This window comes from Poecilia reticulata, linkage group LG16, assembly GCF_000633615.1.
Source record: "Poecilia reticulata strain Guanapo linkage group LG16, Guppy_female_1.0+MT, whole genome shotgun sequence".
Taxonomy (NCBI): domain Eukaryota; kingdom Metazoa; phylum Chordata; class Actinopteri; order Cyprinodontiformes; family Poeciliidae; genus Poecilia; species Poecilia reticulata.
In genome coordinates this window covers 18,761,150-18,787,225 of record NC_024346.1, presented here as the reverse complement: position 1 = coordinate 18,787,225, position 26,076 = coordinate 18,761,150, and the positions used below count along the sequence as shown (strand labels likewise).

General features: G+C 38.5%; 1 protein-coding gene across 2 annotated transcripts in view; it reads left to right on the top strand.

Annotated features, from left to right (window-relative positions):
* Positions 1-23,536: 23,536 nt before the first annotated feature.
* nphs1 (NPHS1 adhesion molecule, nephrin) overlaps positions 23,537-26,076 on the top strand; it is a 62,634-nt gene continuing 60,094 nt past the window's right edge. For both annotated transcript variants that reach the window (XM_008432426.1, XM_008432425.1), the window contains exon 1: positions 23,537-23,614. The gene's annotated coding sequence lies outside the window, so the exon portion shown is untranslated. The remainder of the gene's footprint in view (positions 23,615-26,076) is intronic.

Sequence of the window (26,076 nt, the reverse complement as noted above, 5' to 3'; positions counted from 1 at the left end):
CCCATTTAAAGAAGCTGTCAAATGTCCATGCAATGATGATGAGACTGTATCATGGATACAAACATTGTGATTTTTTTTTGCAACTTGAAAAGGGAGATTTAACCAAAATGCTGGCGAACATTTAATGTTGAAGCTTTACATTTGCATTGAAGCTAAAGGTTTTGAAAATAATATCTACAATAAGTTGAACTTGTGAACCAATTTCAATATTTTAATTTTTTTTTGGACGTTTGTTGCACCACCCCCACAAATCACAATAATCAAAACAAATCTGAAATTCATTGCCGCGTTGCATGTGAGAGCTTCTGACTTTCACTGCATGTGCTCTAAAATCACATGTCAACTAAAGATAAACTGAAAACCGATGAGGAAATGGTCCTGTCAGCGTACCTCATAGTCAAATATCTGATAAGTACATGGAGGCAGATGTTCCTTCCATGGCTGTTTTTTCCTGACACGAGCGAGAGCGTTTTTAAATTCTACTTTTCTAACTGTGTTATGCGTTTAAATTGAAGCTTCTGATAAAACATGAGCAGTAGCATCATATTCCAAATGATAGTCTCACTAGAGAGAGTTGAAAAGATAAAGAGGATTCTTGTGTATCTTAGTTTTGCCTCAGGATAAAGATGAATCTGGTGGTTATAATGAGAACACTGTGGATACCATATCGGTCAGAGTTTCATATCTCGCTCGGAGTGATGATTTGTACATGTGTTTCCCTCGCTCCGTGTGTGTGCGCGCGCACGCTTGTGTGTGTCGGAGCCACGCATGCAGAGCGCAGGGTTCATGCTGTTTGTGTGGTGATGGGTGTGTGCAATCCATGCTGTGAAACTCAGAGATCATGTCTTCTCTGCCCAAGAAGCTTCTGGTCAGACAACCGATATGTCAGCACACTCTCTTTTTTTATATATATATATATATGTTCTGCATTTCTAACTCTCCTTTAAAACGTCCTCTAAAACATTTTTGCTATTTTGTCTAACTTAACCATCCATTATCAATCCTTTGAAATCCGTTGAAATTACCTCCGTTTGTAACATCCATATGTTTGCAGGCCAGTTCTTCTCTGTCAGTAGAATCCCCCTCTGAGCGAACTCAGAAGGCACAGGTGTGAGCAATTAGTTGAATTCAGCAATGTACTCGCCTCTCTCACGTTCTTTTTTTTTTTTTTTTTTTTTCTCTCTCCCAAGTCCCAGACAGGGTCCATTGGGCAGGCAACAGTGCAATTAGTTTAATTTGGTCGCCTTGATTCATCTAACATCAGCCCACAATGCATGTTCTCAATCCAATAAAACACTGCCAAGTACCTCATTTCAGTGCAGCAGTTCAGGGTAACATTGAATCACTCCGTGGCTCTCGAGAGCCTCAATGTCCTTATCTAACATCAGTTTGGTAAGTACATATTGAAATACATTTAAAAATCTATTTAAAAAATCACATTTACTGCATTTTCTCAACAAAAAAAATTGCAAAAATATGTTATGTAGATAATTTGTAGCAGTGACACACCTGTGCATAATATACCAGAATTTTTTAACATTTCATAAAGCTTCCTTGCCTGGATGAAATCTGTATTGCTGTTTAGGTTTCGATGAATAGTTATGATAAGACTTGCTGTGAATAAGAAGAATGTCTTAGAAGATGATTGATGAATGCTTATGTTATGCATAATTTAAGTTTTTTATTTTAACACTCATTTATTTGATCACTTTTAATGCTCTATAGACTGTATAATTTAATTGTTGTGGTAACGTTCCCATGTTCACAAAGGATTTCTGCCATGGGAGACAAATAAAGATTATTGACTTGACTTGGAAATCCCTTTACTTATGCACTTGTTGTGTCAAGGTATACACTTTTAATAATATAGTTACATAATATTGTGAATTACTGTATGAATTCACAATAGACACTGTATTATGGGGGATTTTTTCCATGTACCTTTTTAATTGATGTATTCATTACATTACTTCTCCTTGTTGTACTACAACCATCTGCAGAAACACGCAGTTCATGGTCAGAGACAACCAAACAAAGCCGGGAGGAAGGTTTTAGCTCTGCTAATCATGCTCGTGTACGTGTGCTAACATTGGAGAAACAACTTACTGTAACAGGAAACAGAAACTGCCATTTTACATGGCTATGCTAACTAGACTAGCACAGAGCCAGACGGAGGATGTGAGCAGGGCATACACAGTTACTTCTTGCTTTTTAAAATGACAATTTGACCTTTTAAAAAAATCAAAAAATTACTGTGAATTAATATTTCAAATGATTTTATTGCGTATAGAGCTAGTACTCTATACGCAAAATACAGTTTTAGTATTTTAAAGCTGCCATCTGGAGAACATTCATGGCTCCACAGCACAAACTCCATGTATAAAAGATTTTTAAAAATCAAATAATCTGAGGGAACTGTGTTAAACAGAAATATCTCTAAAGTTATATTTAAAAAAAACATAAGAAAACCGTAATTACCAAACAAATTTGTTCAAGTCTGTAGTCATAACTTTATATTGGAACTTACAAAATTAAACTCAGAACAATCACAGCAGTCAGGCTACCACTTCTGGTGGTAGGAGGGAATACAATCTGATTGTTCTAAAAAGGTTTAGCTGGTTTGAAAATGTTTCAAAATACCGTTTTAGTTTAAAAATGACAAAAGAAATTACTACCTCTTCACAAACTTCCACATTGGTTCCCTGATCCTGGTTATACTCTAGACTAGTTTAAGATGTGAGATGATTTCTGATAGGAATTTCTGTGGTAAAGGTTGATTAAAATTACAGCGGCACACATTCAGACTCTAGTGTAGTCCTAATGAGTACATTAGCTGAATTACTTGGAATGTGCCTTTAGGAGTCAACACTATTCCAGGCCTGACCAGACTTAAGCATCTTGTGATTGTGCCAAAGAGGTGGGGCTGATAAATAACACTCCATTCAATGTAATTGAGGTGCAATCCTTTGCCCATATGGCATGTATTTGCCATGCACACACACGCTCGAGAGCATCTCCATACACACATGTTCATATCCCTTTAATCAATTATATTTTGAATTGCATGGGAATGTCAGCTGGTAGCACTCAGGAACCCCCTCCAGTTATTCATGCATTTACACAAGCCGTTCGTTCTAACTCTCCACTGCTGCCTCCGACATAATCAAATGCTTGTTTCTCCTCGGATTCTGTGAAAATCATAGATTGGAACAAACTCTACAGAGAAAGAATTTTAAATGCTGTTGGACAGTTTAAGCAAAGTGTACAAGCAAAGTTTATATCATTTGACAGGGCAGCAAATAAAAATGGACATGTTTCTTCTTGTGTGCGGTCATCTAAAGTAAATGTACTTTTGCTTGTCTGAAAATGGACCCTGATCACCCACCCAGCACACTCTCCTCTAACCGCTGTGGGAGATCAGAAATGCATGAACACGTTCAGCCCATAATGTTCTTACCGTTTGCACTGTTTATGCAGCCTGCACACTCATTTACATAACCTTGATTATTTTACTTCACATTGTGTGTGTGTGYGTGAGTGCACGTGTGTGTGTGTGTGYGTGTGTGTGTGTGTGTGTGTGTGTMKTYRTGTGAGAGAAAAAGTGAAAAGATAGGGAGAGACAGGTTACGTAGGTAATATAGAGGTTCTTGGCATTTTTAATTTCAGCTCATTATGATGGTTTGGGCCGCCCAGTCTGTTTGTTATTATATCACGATGTCTGTATGTGTTTATTTTAATAAGGATTATAATGAATGGAACCATTAGAGTACCGGATTCAGGAATGTGAAGCTCTGATTGCCCATTCAGGTTTTCCACCCTGTTTTCTTAAAGGGGGGGGGAGGATGCATTGCAGAGTGGTGCCTATTCACACAATAATTAGAAAAATCCAGCCATCCGTGCTCTGTTTATTTCTTTACACGCCTGGCAAATGGAAGAGAAACGTTGCAGGTCTGTGTTTGTTTTCCTTTTTGAAAAACTTCACAGTGGTGCGCTTCGACGGTTAACACTGGCAAGAAAAACACGAATCAAAAGTTTTCTATCTAGAAATTGGTTATGTTCAGACCATTTTAATCCTTGAGGGATTTTACAGACTGTGTTTAGAACTTTTAAAGATAAAATCCAAAAATATGCTTGTTTGTTTTTTTTAAATCAAATTATACGGCATTATTTGTGAGGGGGAATACCTTTAAAACGAGTTTGAGATTCCTTACATTGTGCAGTGCAGTTTTTAATCACCTCATCCTCTTTTGTCCTTGTTAGTTTTCTCACACTTTTGCAATTAAGCAAGAATTTCTTTTGAAGTTGAGTGCCCCGTCTCTCTCATTGCTTTTGACTGCGTTTATTTAAATGAGCGCACGGTGACCGAGCGTACCACTCGCTATTGTGCCTGCTGAATTTATACCACAGCCATAGAACGTAAACAAAGACTGTTTAATTAGGTGCCTTGCACTTTATTAGTCCTTTACTCATACTTAACACAAATGCACACAATCAAATACACACATATGACATGCCACACACACACACACACACACACACACACACACACACACACACACACACACACACACACACACACACACATCATTGTCCCAAATGAATACACGCAGCATTTTTCCAAGCTATATTCTATTGAGCTTGAATAAAGAACAGTTGAACTGCAATGACAACCAGCTTGAGAGTGTGCAAAGACTTCTGTTTATATGATTATACATAGATTTTTTTGAACGCTGACAAGGCAGAAGAGCTTGTTAGAAAAAAAAAAAAAAATGTTTTCTTGGCCGGAAATCAGTTGCAGCTTTTTGCTAACTGGCCCTTTTTCCTTTTTTTTTTTTCTTTTTGTGCCAATAACAAAGAAAAGCGTAAATATGCAACATTTAAAAGTTTAAACTTTGGTGAGCGGCTCTGACTCAACGCACATGCAGGTACATGCAGTGAGAAAAAATTAAGAAGTAAACAAAACAACATTTTTCCATTAGATATATTTCTAATAGGGGTTTTCACATGAAATGCTCACCACCCATTGAAAATTACTCAAGGTTTAAAGAGACAGAGAAATTGAAATAAATTTGTCCATATAATATCTATAATTTGTGGACAATATATTGGCATAAAGCAGAGTAATAAATGTTGAACATATCAGGAAAAGAAGCTGCAAGAAGCCTGTTAATATCCACTGGTTTAGTTTCAGTAAGGGTCTATAAATAGGTTAATCATTACCCATGTTTTACACAAGAAGCATCTCATGATGGTTAAAAGCAAAGGACTCTTTCAAATATTGTGCCACCCTTACTGATGAGATTAGCTACACATGTCTGTCTAAGCATCTACTGTTCCAATCTGTACTGGAAGGGCAATAATTTGTAAGTGGAAGGGACATTTTTTGACCAGAAATCAGCAAAATCCCTGTGGTCTTTGCAAGAAGAAGAAAAAGAAGTTAAGAGAATAATTGGTGATATTGTCCAAGAGCCTACTGCTTATGAAGATCTTCAGAAAGACCTAGAATAAGCAGGAACTGTTTTTCATGATAATAAGTAGCACACTAGACTGGAATGGCCTCAATGCACGCTCTCTGCATAAGACCTCACTGCTGAAGAAACAGCATGTTAAAGGTTGTTTACAATGTGATGCAGCTGCTCAGATGAGACCATAATTGAACTCTTTGAATGTCATTGCACAGATATCGTAAGCAGAAATGGCATTGCACTTCACCAAAAAAACTGTCATAGCAACAATAAAGTTTGGGTAAAGTCCTTCAGCATGTGACCCTGGGAAACTTCCAATAATAATAGGCAACATTAATGGAGGACTGCATAGGGTACTCTTGATAAAAGTCTGCTTTATTTTTTGGCCAATGAAACACAACCAAGGTGAAGCTGATGAATGGTTCTGACTGATGCTAGACTGGAATCCAATGGTTGAGCTACTGACACCAGATGAGACTCCATGAGCCTCAAGATGTGAGGACAGTTTATAAGGACAAATGGGGAAAAACAACCTCAGCAACAGATGAGTTTCTCAATTCAAGAGAGCTTCTAGAGCTTGCACTTTTGCAAAAGGTTTTTCAGCCCAGTATTCAATATTTCAACAAATTCAGCTCAATATTTCTAACATTATTTCATATAACTTAATTTATGTGCTAATTTACTTTGATTGCAAGTCACTTAGGTTGCTACCAACACCTGGTTTGAATTTCCTTGTAATGGCCCAATTATAAATATACATACTGAAAAAATGTTGATGTGTTTAATATGTTTGTTTTTTTTTTTCTTTTTCTCTGTGCTGTATGCTAATTGTCCATCTCTCTAACTGCTTGCTTCTCTCTTGCACTTCTTTTGTCCTTTTGATAATTTTACCCCCACTGGCTCTTTAGGCCGCTCACCATGGAGACTCATTCTCAAATGGTGCCGAGGAGCATGGGTCGGGGGGGGTCAAGCTGAAAGACTGTTTAGGCAAACACAGCACACTTCATTAGGTCTTTTGGTGTTGGGGTTCATTAAAACGGCAGGAAAGAAGATTCCAGGAGACTCCGTTAACCAAGCCGTCTAGTGACTTTCTGTCAGGCCGACAACATTCAAACATCTTGTGTTAAAATCACTGCACCCTCCTTTTCTTCCCTCTCCCAGTGACCCCAGTACACAGACACAAGGAGCCGCAAATGAATGCTCCGGCAAAAGTACTCGTCAAAACACAAATGCTCATGCACGATTTGAATAGCACACACAGTTTCTCGTGTTTGTGTGTCTTTTGTGGCTCTGGTGCCACTCTGCCCCACACCCTTCGTTACAAGATGGCCTCCATCTGTTGGGCCAGACAGCTTTCCCTGGTGGTCATTTGGGTGGGTGTTTGGGAGATGTGTGGGGGGTATTAATTTGCATGAGTAGGAAACCTGATTTAAAATTACCATGAAGAGAGTGCTAAAGCTAAGTTAGAATGAGGAAAATAATTTACTTTGTTTGAAATGAGGTGTAATAGTGCGAGGAGTGGTTATGGTCAAATATTGAGAGGAGACTTACCGGATTAAAGAAACTTGTGCAAGTGGACGTTCAGTGATGGATATCTAAGGAGAGGAATAATGGCAGCCTTATTTCTGCATGTAACATTAGATGCTGCATTACCAGTAGCATTTCATATATTTATTCCATTATATAACCTTAAGTGGACCATGTGGTATCCTACTGAGCCACTTGTTTTAAGTAAATCAAAAAACTTTGCTCAAATCAAAATGCATGCTCTGGCCGTTCAGTGGGAGGGATCAGTGCTTTTAGCTGTGTGCTGCATAAGCAGGTATAACTGGATTATCCTTGTGTTTCAGTTGGCAAGCCTTACCATGAGGGCCTCTATGGCTGGTCAGTTCAAACTGGGAAGATTACAAATTGCAGAGACTGAGGTTTAGCCTCATTTCTGGTTCTGATATGTTAATTAAAGTGGATTTTCTAAAAATGGGACGGCTGCAATGGTAAACTCCACCTCAACAAAGCATTAAGCCCATCTGTTGGCAGAGGTGTGTTTGGTTTGGATGCGTGCATTTGTGTGAGTGGGTTGTTTATTTTTATTTATTTTTTTTATATCTCTTGGCTCTTGTACTTCGGTTCCTATGAGAACCGGTTTCAGCCTTTTAGAATGAGGGCACCCTGTATTTCTGAGGTGGAGTATTGGGGTTTTGTGATACATTTGCAAGAGGCAAATTTAATTATTTACGATAGCAACTAGCATGTGCTAAAATTGTTGAACACTGCAAAAAGATATTTGGAGGTGAACTCATATTTTTCTTTTATATTTCTTGAGCATCAGCATATTAGACACCAATATTTTGCTTATCCAAATGCAATACTACACTGTATTTTCAAAATGAATGACTAAATTCTCCAATTTCTCTTTGCTATTTTTTCCGCTTTGGTGGAACATGGACAATTTTGGAAAACAATGACAGTAGAAACACAGGACATTTGCTATCAAATTTTTGTTTCATTTTCTATTTACATATGTTTTGTAGTAGGCTTACTTGATTAACTGTGGGCTGATTCTGGCCTAAATCTCCTTACTTATTCAAATGAAGGATGGTTGTGTGACTGTGCTTTAGCTGCATATGAAAGCCAAAACATGGAAAATATATACCATGTAAAATTAAGTGTCATTTATTTGGCAGTTAATTTATACATAGCCTCTGGTCTTCTACTGTACTGTACAAAAGAAAACATCAAGTTATGGACAAAAATCCAGTCAATCATTGGGGTCTGCCATAGCATTACATAGGAGAAGCATTGAAATGCTTTGCGAAGCAAGGCAGTTCATTAATATTAGCACAAACACTGCCCCGAATTAGCATTAGCCTTTTCCCTAAAGTTAGCTATGAGCTAATTTTCTTATTAATTAGACATGTTTAGTATACTCAATGGAGCAAGTCAAATTAAAAAAACATGCTAGTGATTCTCCACATGCTACTGCCAGCATTTAGGGTAACATTAGTATTTTGGCTAATTTAAGCTTATACACCAATTTTAACATACAGAATGGCATAAGTCCATGTTACTCAACATGCTTGTGTCTCTCCACATGCTGTTTAGTACACTGCAGCTTTTCTTTAGCATTGGTGCTATTTTTTAGCATCAGAACTCTGGGTTCCAACAGACGGGCACACTTTGGTAGGACCCAGTTAAATTTCTTCAGAAATGTTCTACTATGTTAGGAGACACACAGGCAGTTGTGTGTTATCCTAAGTTATTTCCCATGACGGTCGGGTTTGTTTTTTCAGGGTTTTTTTCTTCAGTATTTTGATGATTCAGTTAAAAGAAAACAAATTACTTGCTAGCACGAATTAAAAAGAAAACAAAAATAATGTTTTGTTTTTTTTTATTTCATCAAGAAAATATTTTCTAATTCTGAAGGAGCTGTTTCTTTTGGGTTTTGTCTTTTGGTGTCGATGGACATGGGTGATTCTGATGCTCTTTAGTAGTACCACGTGGTTTACCAAGAGTGAAATAAATATATACCTAGTTTCACTTGCATGCATGCAAACATCTACATATAAAATGTTCTCTGAACTCTTGTTATACTTTAAAGCTGTTGAATACCTGCTGTTGATTTTTGAAGGTTCACTTTTCCAAATCCAAGTTAGCCTAAATAAACCAGGTTTGAAGCCTTACTGTCACAGGTATGACAGTAAGGCTTCAAACTGTCACAGGCAGTGAAGTAACTTCACAGACAGTTACTTCACTGTCTGTGAAGTTACTGTCTGTGAAGTAACTGTCAGTGAAGTAACTGTCTGTGAAGTTACTTCACTTACAGTTACTTCACAGTAACTGTCACTGTTTAGGCAAACAGCTAAACAGTGTTTAGGTAAACAGTCTTTCAGCTTGACCCCCCATCCAGTGCTTTAGATGAATCCAAAGCACTGGATGAATCCATCCAGTGCTTTGAAAGCTAATTTCAATGTCAGACACAAGGAAGTCAGAATACATATAAAATGCAGTTTTCAAATGATCATTTGATTTACTGAGGGAGAAAAGTTATCCAAAACGATTTGGATAGTGATTCTCATGGCAGCAAAATACATTAAACATTCATGTTTGTTTCTCAGAGCATGAACTGTAATTGCTAAAAGATTCACATTTATTTGAGTCTTTGTCAAAGTTTTATAAGTAGGCTCTACATGATAAGTTTTTACTAACATTTTCTGTTTGTAAAGGTCATAGCAGCATTATTGGGTAAAATGTGTACATCACTTTGACATCACAGTGCTGTGGAAACATCACACAGGAAACACAGCGACAGCTGACCCGAACCGAAACGCAGCATGATCGTCATATGACTAAATGCTGGCAACTGCTTAGTTTTCAGTGCTGCAATTTTCACCACACTGATCAGCAAACCAGATTAATATAAATAGATGAAGAAGAGCAACTTTAAAAAAAGAAAAAAACTCTGCTCTTCTGAAGTTACTTGATCAAACTTTCCAATATATTTTTTTCAATGCATTTCAACTTTTTGCAGGTTGTTACCTAACTTCCACAAATAGAAGTTATTTGTTCTGCAGTGTAAAAAACATTGTTTGTAGGAAAAGTCCTGCAAGGCAGTCCTGAACCATTCATCTACTACAGAGTAGGCACAGGGGATTTATTAAGTTTATTGAATATTATTAATCATATTCACAAAAGCATAAAAAAAAATTCTGCACATGTTTAAAAAACAGTTTTGGGAAGCAGTCACTCAAACCATACTTCTCATATCTGAAGGATTGAAGAGAGATTCCTGCTGTTCCTGGGTTCAAATCCTGGCAGGACTATTTTGTGTGAATAAACCCAGGAATCCAGAATCTGAACTCATATCCTTATTGCTGCAAGGCAACAGTGCTACAAACTTTACTATTGACTGATAGATAGATATTTGTTAAAATTGTCTTTATACAGTATGATGAAAAAGATAACTTAAAGTAAGCTGTTCAAACACCATTAATCTGCTGTTTGATTGTTCACTAAATGATGTGTAGCTGTTGCAAAGACTAAGTGTTATTCTCTTTGCTTTGCTGTTTTCCTATACATTTACATTTGGGGTTAAATAAATTCCTTAAGTATTCAAAGATTAGTTGTATGCTTTAGGGAATAAACAGAAGATAAAACATGCATACAATTCTGAGAAATTCACAAAAGAGTACCAAGGCGACAAAACCAGTTACAGTCATTAAGTGCAAAGACAAAAACAGCAGAATGTCTCTCCTGGATTCATTCGGTTTAGCTACTCGTCCTCATCAGCTTTCCTCCGTGTCTCTGTCTCTAATTGCATGGAAGCTTCTGTGTTCATGTTGTCAGTCTTCTCTTTTGATATGCTGGGATCATCATGGCTCACTTTGCAACAACACAGAAATTTCAAAAGGACGTCATCAAACCCTTTCTTCATGAAAACGTACAACACCATGTCAACAACAGGACTCAAATATGTCAGAATTGCAGCTGCAATTCCAAAGCCTGTTTCGATGTACCTTTTCCGGGTATATAAAAATAATATTATACGTGGCATAAAGAGCAAAGTGTAGAAAAGTAAGACCAGGACGAGAGTTGCCATGATTCGTCGTTTTTCATCATGCCGGACACTACGGGCGGCAGACAGGGCTCTGAGGGTCCCAACCAGGAAAAATAAGAGCAGAGGGAAAGGCAGCAGAAGAAAACACGGCACAATTATTGTAAGAGTACCACCATTTGAGAAAGAAAAAGGAAGGCCTAAAAGAGGAAGGAGCCAGACTACAGCACACACCAACAGGGATGTCTTAATGTTTCTTCTGAATCTGTACCACAGAGGAGAGGTGATGACCAAATACCTTCAATGGAAGACGGACACACAACCATCATTTCAGAACTTCTGAAACAAACATTTTTAATCATAAAACATTAATAACTGAAGGGAGAGACAAACAGAATCTTACCTTTCCAAAGCAATGACTACCATGAAGCAAATGCTGACCATCACTCCAGCTTCAAGGATGGATTGCACTATTTTGCAAGTATCATCGTCCTTAATCTTTGCCCTTGCTATCAAGCAGCAGAACTGAATGAAGTCACTGATAAGAAGGTTAATGAGGTAGACGGAAGCCACTTGGCCACTTCGCACCTGCAGGAAAACAGCAACAAGTGGAGGTTGAATCCTCTTCCCTGACGTTTCCTATATTTTAAGTGTTTCTCAGCCGCCATCACTTAAGAGTGAGAGATAGTCGCTAAATACTTAATAATGAACTCTTTGTTCATTATCAAGTTTCTATTATGTAGGTTTACACATATAGAAAGAGATATTGTAATGTTGTCCTGGACCAATATAAATCGGAGCTCATTATGCCATTATTATGCAACACTAAATGTAGAAAAATACAGCAAGCGTTAAACACATCTCTGTCAAATTGTGCTTACCATTAAGGAAACAGCAAAGATGGCCACACATGACAAAGGAAGGCCGATGCAAGCAACAGTCATTGACATGACTTGAAGGACAGGTGTGTGGCTGTAATTGGAGCAACTAGAGCTGTTGAAGTTCATTCTTCAGCCAGAAACCTGTGTGGTTAAAATCCAGTCATATTGGTCAGTCATCATGTTGTTCTTATGAACATACAGTATGCTCTGTAAAACAGGATGGACTGCTTTTGTTTTGTTTTTTTGCCCAAAGGAAGGACCAACATTTATATGCACTTTACAGAAGTGCGTAAGAAGTGAGAATGCCTCTAACTCCTGGAGGGTGAAAAACAAAAAAAAGTTCATTTGATAGAGGGATTTGAAAAATGTGAGTCTTGTGAAGAATAGAGACTGCAAGGAAAGACAAGAAGCCAATTGATGGCATGTAAAAGTTTCATGATATGTCCAAAGGAAAATACATTGTTCTGTTCCCATCTTTCTATTCTGACGTTGCTGAGTAGATCAATATTAAAACATTGAGAAAGTCTCTCAGGATGCCATTAACAAGGGAAGACTGCTGGAGCAATGCCAAAGATGACGACCAAGCTCTACAAAATTCCTTCTGGGTCTCTCAGGGGAAAGACCCATCACTCATCACGGCCATGGAGCTGGATAAAATGGCTGAAACTACAATAAGTCTGATGAGCTAGTTGGATGCAGCAAGCTAACATTGCACCTGGACACCCTAACTACCAAAGCCACGGTGATGTTGGTCGCAGCAAAGGTTGTACTTTTCTTCAGCAGGGATAGGGACGGTGAGCAGAGCTGATCGGAATACGGAGGAAACTAACTTCTGCATAGTCCAGAAAAAACAAAAAAAAAAAAAAAACTAATAGAGGTCACATAATATTTCGGACTGGATCAGTTATTGATTTTTACCATAATTACATTACATTTAATATTTGAACAAAAGTTTTCTTAATTACCTTTCCCAGCTGGCACATGAAGTGATTCCTTAAAGTTCCCTAAAGCCGTGTGAAACAGTTCACAACAAACACGACTCACACAGGATTCAGAACACAGCTTCCCATCCAACGATCTCTTTTACTGTTCTGTATAAAAACAGACAGATATCTTGTCTGTCTGTCCTCTGATAACTATCAGAGGAATTATCATATCAACCATGTTGACTAACACTGAATGACCACATCCTGTATACGTCAACAGTTAGTTGTGGTTAGATGATGTCTGTGAAAATAATATTTTGTTCCCTTGAGCACCTAATGGAAATGCAGCCATACAGTTTCACAGTTTGCAGAATGTGTAGTGATACATGCTGAAATTGTTTTTTGGTCTCACAAAATTTCAAAATCGTGAAGAAGGGTATGTCATATGAAGTCTAAATGTCAAGTAGAAAATCTTAGGATCACATCTCTGCTTTTTGCACGTGATGTGGTCCTATTGGCTTCATCAGGTTGTGGTCTACAGCTTTCACTGGAGTGATTCGCAGCACTCCAGAGAAGCGGCCGGAATGAGGATCAGTGCCTCCAAATCCGAGGGTCTTGAGCCAGAAAAGGGTAGAGTGCTTTCTTCAGGTTGGGGAGGGTGTCCTGACCCAAGTGGAGGAGTTTAAGTATCTCTGCAACCCTGGGCCTTGTGGGCCCTTGTCTGTGGTCGTGGTCTGTGGGTCATGACCGAAAGAGCAAGGTCGTGGATACAAGCGGCCACAATGGGTTTTCTCCATGGGATGTATAGGCTCTCCCTTACAGAGAGCAGCTCAGTCATCTGGGAATAAAGCTGCTGTTCCATCATATCAAGGGGAGTCAGTCAGGAAGCATCTAGTCAGGATGCCTCCTAAACGACTCCTGAAGAGGTGTTCTGGGCACTGGGAGCAGACCCAGTGGAAGACACAGGACACACTGGAGGAGTTAGCCCAAGCAGCTGGAAAGAGGGAAGTGTGTGTCTCCTTGCTAAGGATGCTGTCTCCAGTCCTGATAAGGAGTGGAGTTGAAAACTGATCCAAGATTGTTAGGTTTTGGCTGGGCTGTGTCTAGCTTCACTCCACAGAGAGTCTTCAGGGACACAGCCACCGGCTTGTTGTGTGTATATATGTATATATATATATATATATATATAGTAACAGTTATGGGCTATGCAGCTAACTGCGGCTACAAGAGCAGCCTCAGAAGATGGTTCTTTTAAGGAGCCTGAGGTGTGAATGAAGACACAAAGCAATGGTTTAGGTTTTGGTGTATATATTAGTGATTTGGAAAAAAAACCCAGACAATTACAAATGCACAATGAGAGACAAATTAACTCAAAATAAATAAATTCCAAGATCATAAAGTTCTTGTCCTTTTTCCTTAGCTCGCCATCCTTAGATCCAGTAGAGGATCTGATCCATCAAGAAAAAAAAACCTGACTTTTGGGAAGAGAGTGGGGCGTACTGAACTGCAATCAGCTGTTGCAATCCCGGTGACGGCCCAGGTAACAAACGTCAACAGTTCAAAGGATCAAATCAGTAAATGCAAAGATTTGGGTGAATTGTCAGGAGGACGTCAAACACCCAGCCACAATCACAGTGGAACAGGTGATGAAGATCAACTGTGCGCTGGAGGCGGGGCTTTAAATAAGTTGGCAAATTTGTGTCAAAACAGGAAGTGAGCCCGCAAAAATAAAAGTCTTGACTAATTGAGGGTTACTAATATATATTATAATGCTAAGCGAATCAGTCAAGCCTAATATTACACAAAGCAGAGGCATAACACTAAGCAATCACACCTCGAAATGAGGCTGTTTGTATCTCACGTCATCGAAACACATTGCTGCATTACAGTGGCTAACATGTGTGAGTCACTTAAAAATATGCCGTCTATTTAATTCATTATGTGTACAGACTTGAGATCCTGTCTTAGCTATGGCTTTGCCTTGGGTGTTTGGGTTGAGATGACACCACTTCTCCTTCCAGGCATCCTCACTCACTTATAATCACCAAAGATGTCAGCTGAATTTGTGTCACCGAGTGATTCCTTCTGAAAACTACAGGACCTCCTTCAGAAATGGGAGAAAAAACGAAAAAGACTCTCCTCAGGTAAAAATTGCAAAATCGTCACCTCTGCGGTAATACTAATGCTGTGAGGAAAAGGTGAGGAAGAACAATACACCAGACCAGAGCCCAGTGTTAAAGCTACAGCAGTGAAAATTATTGTTAAGGTTTGGGGGAGGAATGAGGAATGAATGTCTGTGGAGTTCTTTTGTGGATGGTTTTAAACAGGTATGCATTTGTGAATTGCAACGTGTACCTATTGTGTGTCTGTGAACTGAGTGTATTTGCAAACAGTGAAAGCTAAAATGATATTTTAATAACTGTTAAAGGGAAGATTTCTTGGCTAATAGGTAAGGGCTTGCTCAGGATCCTATCAGTATTTTTTTTTCTTTCTATCCCTTGCTTTTGCCCTAATTTTAGCTCACCCAGATTTAGCTCTGTTTCATCCTTTAATCCTACTGTTTTGTTAGTGACACTGCTTGGACTATGTGGCTCAGCCCTGGCTGTCAAAGCCTGTAAGATCTCTCCCCAGGATGAGGTTATTGCCTTTCGCTCTGAGCGTCTTTATATTGAATTGCTTGTGATATAATGTTCATATTGAGTTGGTTTGTCTGTGTTTGAGCATATGTTTAATTGTGTATTTACTGTACATAGATCAAGTGAATTTGACACTCAAGGATGAACTTGACCGTTCTCTTCTCTGACCTTAAATTCCATACGGTCCCTTCTCTTCCACCGTACCACCGCCGTATCCGTCCATTCCCACGTTGGGTGATAGATATCGCAGCGGAGATGGAGGATGTTAAAGTTTGTGGGCCGTAGACAGACAGCTCGGGATGAATATCTGTGGCACGGAGTAAGTGCTGGGAATTGGATGAGCCTGGCCAAGGGAAGCGTCAGCACTTTCCCTCCCATGCATTTTCACTCAGTCGGATTGAGTCTTATTATCTGACCCTGCTCTTCTCTCAGTGACCTAATAATATTGTTTCAGTTATCCTGTCCAGCCTGTGACCCCATGACTTTATAGAAGAATGTATTAGATTAAAGGGAAAAAGTTGGGAGTTTTTTCTCTTTTTTTTTTCCAAAAAGGGATTTCTTCCTAGGACATCACTGACACTTGAAAATAACGTTTCATTGTGATATGCCAGAAACAGAGATATATTGCATATCAAAGTTTTGGTCTGCTTAAAACAGGTTTATTGTATTATTGTCTTTTGAGTGTATTGTAATGTTGCATGGTACCACATTTGATGACAATAAAATATATAATCAGATATTATTAATGTGCCAAGACAAAATTGAAAACTTCAGTCACATAGTTACAGTGGTCTTTAATGACTAATGCCAAAATGTAGAGCAACATGTTGGAAATGATTAAGCAATATTGGACATTTTCAGTATTAGCAAAAAGAAAAAAAAAATGCATGTACGTATTTGAGATTTTAAGACCAACATTCATATGTATAAATAAATTGTCTCTCACAGAAATAATTCAGATTAAAACAGATTTCTTGTTAATATTTTATTAATCATAAACCTTTTAAAGATTGGGAGAAAGGCAGTAATGAATTAACTATGATCACTTACTGCGTGCCTGTATATTTAGCCGCTTTGTCAACTTCAGTTGTATGGACCAAGATTCAATGTAAATAGATTTATTTGATAATTAATCACATCTTTGCATGGTTTGAAGTGCCTGGGAGCACATTTAGTTCTGTAATTGACTATGTTTAGGTGGTAATTTTCTGTTGTACATTGAGAATACATTTAGGGTTGCAAAGACTGGGATGTCATGCACACTAAAAAAAATAAAGGTTGCCTCTGTCTGACCATATGTTATTTTTAAATCTAAAATTGTAGCTGATTTTTTCTCATTAACACTGTTAATCATTTTCAGCTGCTTATGTTTTACCTCAGGTGGTCAGTTTCAACCCAACAACAGTGTGGTAAGTTTTTTTTTTTTTTTTATCCTCCACAGCTATTTAGTTGATGAAGTAAAAATAGAGCACCTGTAGTGCTTCTGGTAGTTAATTTAAATGTTGATTTTTTCGACAATGTTCGACCTTGAATCCTCATCTGTTGAAAGAATGTGAATTAATAAATTTATCACAGGAGCAATCTTTTCCTTTGGGTGCATGTCAAAGGCACCTGGCGTATTCTCAAATTACACTTTTCTCTGCCTGAAGATCCAACCACAAATAGTGCAACAAGCAGTCATGTTCAGCAATGCTCAAGAGCCACATGGAGGTGCACGATCAAAACAGGAAAAAAAAGAAGACAGCAGACCAGTAACAACAAAAATACAATTCACCAGATATGGTACGCTCCCAAATCAAACCACTTTACCACAGTTGCTTCAACCTCAATGGAAGTTGCAAAACAATCAATCCTAGAGCAACAGGAACAAGACAGACAGAGCTGAATTCAGTTTCACTATCATTACCTCAATGGGGGGCCACAGAAATTCCCAGAGTTTGGACTCTTATCTGGATTCATACTGAACAGCAAGACAATCTGGACCCAGCCCACACCTTTTTAAGGCCCTACAATTTTTGCAATGTGAAAAAAAGATATTGATATTGGTTCCTCCAGTTCCCTGCCTGTCTTTGTGATGTGAGCTGCTCACGTGAGGCTCATCTCTACTGCAGACAGACGGTAGGAACATGGTCATAGTGCAGCTCATTGTTATAACACCATAGACATTTAGGACTTGATACAAGCAAAAACTCTCTTTCTGTATTTTTTTTTTCTTGGATAACTGACAATCGAGAAGTTTTACAACTCTCAACATGCAAACTCACCACTAAAAATCCCAACATTTCATAATTTGAATGATGGCACTTCAGAACCAGCTCTCCACCCTCATTCTATGTTTTTGGTGATGCACCTTATTTAAACAGGTCTTTATTTGAGGTATGGTTTCTGTTGATATATCTATATCGTTTTTCATTTCAAAATTTGATATTTTAAAAGAGTAAACTATTTTTGGTCTTGATCACACAGTCTTATACCAACCTCCTTGTTTCCATGTAATCGGTTTTTGAAATGAGAAAATGAATTGAATGAATTAAATTAATAAAAAGGTCCTTGTTTACCCCTAGTGATTTTCATTTACCTTTCAGTCACATTGTTTGTCTCCAGTACCTAAAACACTTATCATGCACTGCGAAACATTCAACAAGTCCATATACTATTCACCTAAGGGGTGTGATGGTACTTTTTGATGATTTTCAGTCATCTACAGATGTCGTTGCACCAATAATATGCAGCAAAACTGAATTTAAAGCAAAACACTTGTAAATTTATAGTAATTCTCAACAACTCATTTCTCATCGTCATCAGCAACTGCAGTTAAAATTTATTATAACTGAATTACCATGAAATTAGCATGTTCAAACTTGCTCTGTGAGCAAAGATCTGGGTTCAGTGTTGCCATGAATGTCTCCTTGATCGGACATGGTTTTCTGTTATTACCAGCAGAATCAGTGTGGCACTATCAGTGAATTAACATGGTTATGTAGGAGCTTGTTAGACAGCTGGGGCAAATGAAGGAGATTTGGGAAATAATCCCTTCCCAATCTGGACACCGCAGCTGGTTGTCTCAAGTCTTTCCATCCCTCACAGCACATATGCACACATTTGTGCATACACACATGCCCGGCTCTGAACTGCATGCTGGTGCCAGCAGGAAAAGTGACACATGGATGGGGATTGATGGGAACAACAAGAAGTGTATTGGTGTGTTTAACTCGGTTTTTTCAAAATCTAAATGGTTCTGAAGCCCCATTTATGTACAAACACGTGCTCAGTTGGTCTGCAAGTTTTTTAGGCTCAACAACAGGGGTTTCTCTTCTAACTCTCATCATGAAAGACCTTTTGAAAGAGAGTCAGTGTCTGTTAGACTTGAGCAAGCCCTCTTAACATCATTTGTGTGGTTGTAATGAAGCTTGTAATTGTCATCTCTGGTTTCTGGAAATGCATGTTCACAGTTTGTTGCTGTCTGTTAAATTTCATCCCTCTTTGTTCGACTGTGAGCCAGATTGGCTAGGGAAAAAAACAAACAAAAAAAAACATGTTGACCTTGTCTACAGATTTAGAAAACAGAAGCATCACTGACAGGGCAGCTGTACTGTGGCAGGCAGCAGAGGCTTGAGTTCCAATCAGATCATCAGGTCAGATAGCTGTAGTTAGTTACTCAGAGCGAGTGTGTATTGCTGCTCTACTTGATGCACAGGCAGTTTTGGTGCCCTTTGTTAGAACCTTCGGTCGCCGTAAAGTGTTGCTGAAATCGGATTCATGTAAAATAGGCCTGGGTCAGTTGAACGTTTTGGATATGGCCAAAAAAAAAGAAGCAATTTGTGCAATTTGATCATCTCTAGTTCAACACCGTTGGGTTAATCAAACCTAATTTCAATTGATCCCTACTGAACAGAAATAAAACAGTTTGAGATTTATAAAGGATTGATTTTATATGTTCCTTATTATACTTTCTTTGGGACTGTTAAAAGACTCAGCAGTAGGCATGTGTAATTTGTTTGCCGTTTTTGATACTATGACTTGTTGGCACAACCGTCCAACCAGCCACTGCTCACTCTCAATACACTGAAAGTAATCTATAGTTTGAAAAATACATCTTACATGTTAACAGAACAATAAAAATAAATATAAAATGTATTACAAGTTGTGATGTGTAGTTTAATTTAATGGATGTACCGTTTCACTGTTCAATCTCTTACCGCCTTTTCCTTTCGGCCTTAAATTAGTCAACTCGATATGCCTTTCTTTAAAAAGTTGCTTAATACAAACTGCCAAATAATTTCATAGTAAAGCAATGTTGTGTTGGTGGCACCCACTTTGTTTGTGCCAGCATATTTCTGTCACACCTTCTGCCACTTCTTCATGAATCCAACCCCCTCCCTCAGGCATGTATAGGAACTCCAACATATCAAAGTAATGTACGACACGCAGTTTGGCTTCTGCTCCACATTTCTGAATCAATCCCCTGGATATGACCCCATCTTTCCATTTTCCACACATTGTGTTGCTTTTCTCCGTGGCTCTTATTGTTTTCTTTTGATTAATCTTCCTCCGTTCTCTCCCTGACGCACTGGTCTGAGTCAGTAGGCTTCCTGTTGGTTTTCAAAACAACCCTTCATGTCAGCCTTCCTTCCGCCCATCTCTCCCTTTCCCCTGTTCCTCCCTCGTCTTCAATTCATCACTCTGCAGTCCATTTTACAGTATCTTTCTGCCTCCTTCCTCCATCCGTTTCTCTCGCTCCATTACCTTGCTCGTTCATGTCCCCTTCATCTCCCCCTCTGCCAGTCCAACCTCCTGACATGAATTCTTTTCAACCTCTTACTGTATTTCCCTCCTCTTCGTTCCATCTCCCCTCTTGCCATTCATCTTCAGGCCCTCTGTCCACTCCGTTCCTACAACCCCACCGCACCCAGCACCCCCCGACCCCCACCCCACCCTCACCTCTCTGTCAGGCTCCTGCACCCTCCCTCCCGTTACTTCATCTGGCAGTGGAGCTACTCCACTCTTGCTGACAGTGCTGTTTGCGTGAACTGAGTGCTCAGCTTCACAGCCCCCTCGCCTCACATTGCCCCCTCCCCCCGCGCTCCCGCCCCCTCTGCCTCTTTACCTCATCCTCCACCTCCTTCCATCCTTACTTCTTGCTTTCCCTCCTACCCAGCACCCCACTCCTCTTCTTCCCCCAGGCAGGGGAATTAACCTTCCAGCCCTGGGCTGCTGGGCTTTAATGACTGTCTGTGGGGCCAGCTTCGACCACACAACCCAAATGCTGACATCTAAGCCACACACACCTATCTGCACTGCCTATATAAAAGTACAGACATAAATTAACCCACTGCACAGACACTAGTAGCAATGTTATCAGCACAAGTACATAGTCATCAAACAAAGACAGTTAGCTACAATGCTTCTGCATTTTTTTGTTCTATTATCCTTGATTTTCTTTTGCATTTTGTTTTTAAACACACAAAGACTTCCTTGCATGTTTTTTTTATAGATTTTATGTTTTCTTTTAATTAAATCTGAAAAGTGTGGTGTGAACATGTTTTCAGTCCCTTTGCACAACTAAATATTTGCTCTTTCTTTCTTTAAAAAAATCCCTACCAAACGTTCTTATTTAGATTCATATTAAGGCTGTTTTATAACTTATTGAACATAATTTGATCTAAACCTCTAAGGTTATTTAGGGAATAAAAAGTAGAAATGGCTGATTAAGGCAACATATCATGCCATTCAGAATTTTTATTTGTTAAAACAAATTTAAACCATGTACCATTTTTATTCTATTTCATTGTTATGCTACTTAGTGTTAGCATACCACATGAAATCCCAACAAAACACAAAGCATTTTGTTTTAATTACACAACCTCTTAAGGGAAAGCTCAGTGTTTTCTTTTGCAAGGTACTGTTATTTTGTTACCTGCAATACAGATAAGGAGTTTCTTGCCAATGTTTTAACAGACATCACTTGATATTTTTATTGCACAGCTGAACTGCAGATGCCCCAATGTAACTGCTTAAGGGATAGACTCATAAAACATTCGGGCGGTATAGTTGACACAGAGTCACAGCACAAGTGCAGCAGAGCATCGGATGATCAGCTGAAAGATACATGTGGAGGGGGAAACAAACATGACCTTTTAAGTTGCCTCGCCAAGAGAGCTTTCAGTATGTTCCACTGAGCAAATGGTGGTATACTCCAGACACCATTCAGTTGGAAGTATATAATTGACAAAAGTATTAGAGGGTCAATATTTTGGGGAAAAAAAAAAAAAAATTCTTTTCAGACTGAATTTGACTGGTCGCTGTCTCTAGCTCTGCAGTGGAGCATATAAGCCTGCAGAAAATACAGTTATGTGTGAAGTCTTGAATCCATTTATTATGTATAAGTGTTACAGACTGGCAGCGGTAAAGACATCCGTGTTACATCAGGAAATTTGAAGCAGTTCTGCTGCTTCCAACAAAGCACATTGTAGTGCTCAGAAAAGGGGCCTTCTTTGATTTCTGTTTTACACATAGAAACAAAATAATCAAATAAAAAACTGGAGTTTGACATGTCCTGAAATTAGAGACGAGTTCAAATGAGCAGCAGCAAAAGACATATACATCTTACTTTCACAAAAAAAACAATAAACCAAATTGATGAAGCGTTGTGTAAAGGATGAATTGCTCTCCTACTGTAGAAAATAATCTTGATTAACTCAGCATCAACAAGTTTGACCAACTCTTAAACTAAACTGAATAAGAGAAACAGATTGTAGGAATACAGTGCATTACCATAGTTTTCATATTCCTCTACTCCACATTTTGTCATACTGCAGTTACAAACCTTGGCCTGTTTGACTGGGACTCAGACCAGACAAAGTGGCACATAACTGTACCACGTAAGGAAAAAGATACATGGTTTCTAATGCCTTTAATAAAGAAATGATCTGAAGACATTACAGCCAACCTTTCTTTATTATGCTACTTTTAAATAAAACCCAGTACAACCAAAAGCCTTCAGATCTAACGATCATCAATCCATCATTTGTAAATGGAAAGAGTATGATATATCCATTCGCCTAAAATATCATGTAAGACAAGGAGAGTATTAATCAGAAAAGTTCCCAAGAGGTCCACATCTGGAAGAGCTCCAGAGATTCACTACTTGGGTAGAATAATCTGATGACAGAGTAAGTATTTGTGCTGCGCTTCACAAATTAGGTTTCGTTTGAAGAGAGAGAAGAACAACATAAAAAGTCCTGTTTGCAGTTTACCATCAACCATTTCAGGAGACGCAGCAAACGTATGTAATAGGATGCTCTGTTTAGATTAAATAAAATTTAAGTTGATTGGAGGTAATAGGGATGTGAATGAAGCCAAATACATATCACTACTTGTGAGGCTAAAAAAAACTATGTGAGAGACTGCACAAGACTTGACAAGGAGAGTCTGGAAAATACATTGATGTGTTAAGAAGGTGTGTTAAAAGCCCATACCAAAATTCAACTGGGCATCTGTGGCAAGACTTGAAAACTGATGCTCACAAAAATCAATTTTCTAATCCAGATCCCTGTGGTGCTAAAAAAAAAAAAAAAAAATTCAGAGCTTTAGGTATTTTGTAGAGCATGGGCAAAAGTTTATCGCTCCAGATGTTCAGAGCTGGCTGAAACATTTCCAAAAAGATATGCAACCGCAACTGCAGTGAGAGGTTGTACAATGTATTGACGTTGGGAAGATGAATATGAAATCCCACCACACTTTTCAGTTTTAACTTGTAAGCTTTGGAAATAATATACAATTTTCCTTCCTCATCACAGCTGTACACTACTTTGTCTTGGTCTATAAAATCCCAATAAAACGATCCACATCACAAACCGGTGGTTGTAGTGTGATAGAACATAAAACTTTTCAATGGGTATGGATACTTTTTGCAAGACATCACGCTTGTCACACACACACGCACGCACACACAACCTCACTTCCATCTTCAGTTTGTGTAATATGGCGTCTCTCTTTTTTTTATCTGTGCACCTCTGACATAGAGGAAGGAGTGAGTGAAGGGGAGAGTCCCATTGGCATTCCTTAACATCTCGGTTGCTCACTTGCGTTCACAGAGCTATCTGTAGATCAGGAAGACAAAAAGTTGCTCCTGAGCCTTGGTGTCACTCAACAGGTAAGCTATTGCTCTCTTTCACTCATGCAAATTCACAAAACTGTTAAAAGATTCAGTTTTTTTTTAAAGAAGAAACTCCCTCTCTGTGAGCGTCTGCCTCATGCTTCCTCTCTGTGTGCTTTAGACAGGCAGATATTTGAGTTGGTAGATGTTGAAAGGAGGTTTTGCCTCTCTTTTTCAACCCTTTTCTTGGGAGAGCAGGTGTGGAAGAGTGTGAAGTGAAGTCATTGTATTTCAGAAAACTTAAAGGCTGTAAAGGAAAACAGACAAACCAGACAGATATTGAGTTTGGGCTCTCTTCAACACCTCAGGAATCTCCAAGACTTGACAATTGGCCTTGACAGTCACTGACAGAGCGTCTCTGGGATGTTGCAGATCATCATCTGTAGCCAACAAATCTAATACTATCATGTGAAAATACTTTTTGATTATTCCTTTTTGTTTTTCTACATGTCCTGCTGCAGTGTTCTGGGCATACTATGAAGAATCTAGTTCTATTCTTTCAATCTACTCAATGAGAAAGGCCGTCCTGAAGGGCCAATGAGTATGTAAAATGTATTAAGTTGGTTTAAATTTAACATATCGATGGTCCTAATGACAAATATCATCAAAAAGCTCGTTTGTGTTTTCACACACTATTGTTTTCACAAAGGCCAATTTGTGTTTTAAGTAATCTGTTTTTCCTTGAGGAGTTTTATATTTTAAATTAAAGATGATCAAACACTCCTTTATAAAGTGAGAAAGCTGCAAAAGATGATACTGATAATTTAGCTAACTTTAATAAGCCAAGAGTTTCAAACATGGATTAAAATTGTGACATATAAAGTACTAACCTTCAAATTCAGGGCTTTGGTGACATCCTACACCGTTTTCACTAGTCACTGTTACATACCTATAGAAGTGAGACAGATTTTACTTGACATAAAATGTGGTGATATTCTAATGTCATGAAATATCTTGGCATGAAACTCCTTACAGCCTAGCAAGACTTTTCAGAGAATACAAATTACAAGCACCTTTTCTGTTTTGAACATGATTTTGTTGATAATCAAATCTGCATCTCGAAGTCATCTAACACCATCTAGCACCGTTTTAGTTTTAAGCTGGCGTGGTTCCCATGGCAGCCGTTGTAACTGTTTGCACCCGAAGGCAAACGATGAGATTTAAAAAACCTTAGGTTGGCATTAAGATGTCAGACCACGTCTAAATTGAACTGCTGCCGCACGAGGGGTAAAACTTCATTTTCTGCACGTTGACTGATTTCATGGAGTTTCGTGTTAAATTGGTCCTGGACTGAGTGCATTGAGTCGGTTGATGATGTTATGAAAGATGCCATTAAAACGAGCTACCTGTCACGGTCACGCTGAAGAGCTCGCCTGCCTCTTATGTCCTTGTGGGGTGAACTGGCAATTTTTTTTTCTTTCTAAAGCAAATCAAATTTCAAATCAAACTTGGCAATTTGCATTTGTAAGAAGCCGGTGAAGAACAAGGTCAAAGGGAAAAAAAAAAACTGCAGTGTTAAGAGCTCTTTTGGCAAAATCTTTTTCTTTTATTTAAAGAAAAATTGAGTAACCATTTCAGCCACTACTTATAATCTCAATCTGAATGACAAGTAACACTTATTCTGTAAATGTTACATCGTCAGAGACTTCTCATACAAAGTAAACAAACTCGCGTCATTTAATGAACATTCTTGGGACTTGCTGTATTTTTAAAGCAATTAAGGAGGTTGTTTAACTAGGTAATGGGAATGTGGGGAGGTCAGACAGGCCATGTCTGCTTTCATTAAGAGTCCCAATGAAAATGGTGACTCATGAGGCTAGCAGCAACCTTTCTGTGTGTTGGACTAACATTTCCCTTTCTCACAGTAAAGATTTGATGTTTAAGCTTTGAATCCCAAAGGAATGAATGATATTTTGGATTTTTAATTGTGCGGTGAAATCACTCACTTATGAAAAGAAAAGTAGTACATTGCAATCCATATGAAAGAAAAAGAGAACAAATGGAATGATAAAATAATACCATTTGTGTTTACCCACATGTGGCAGAGATAAAGAGAGGATGGACATTTTCAACCTCACAGAGGATTTTCTGTTCATTTAAGGAGGATATAATTGGCTTGGTGTGCTCTAAGAGTATAGTGGGGGCTGTGAAATGCACAAAATGTTTTGAGAGCAAATAATAATTGAGTGCAAGTTAAGTCTTATCAAAGTCTGTTGGAGTGCAACTAATCGACGGGGGAGATGCGTCAAAGAGCAGTTGCCACCAATTCATTTTGCCTATTCAGTTGAGAAAATATTTAGTTTTCAATTAAGTTAATCACTATTATTTGTTCCACTATTGCAGCTGATAAATTGAAGCGATTACCCGCTGAACTTAAAATCCACCAACCTCTCCAAGCTCTCCTTCAGGTCAAGAAAGTTTGTCTGTACTTGTATGTTTGCTATGGGAAACATAGCAAA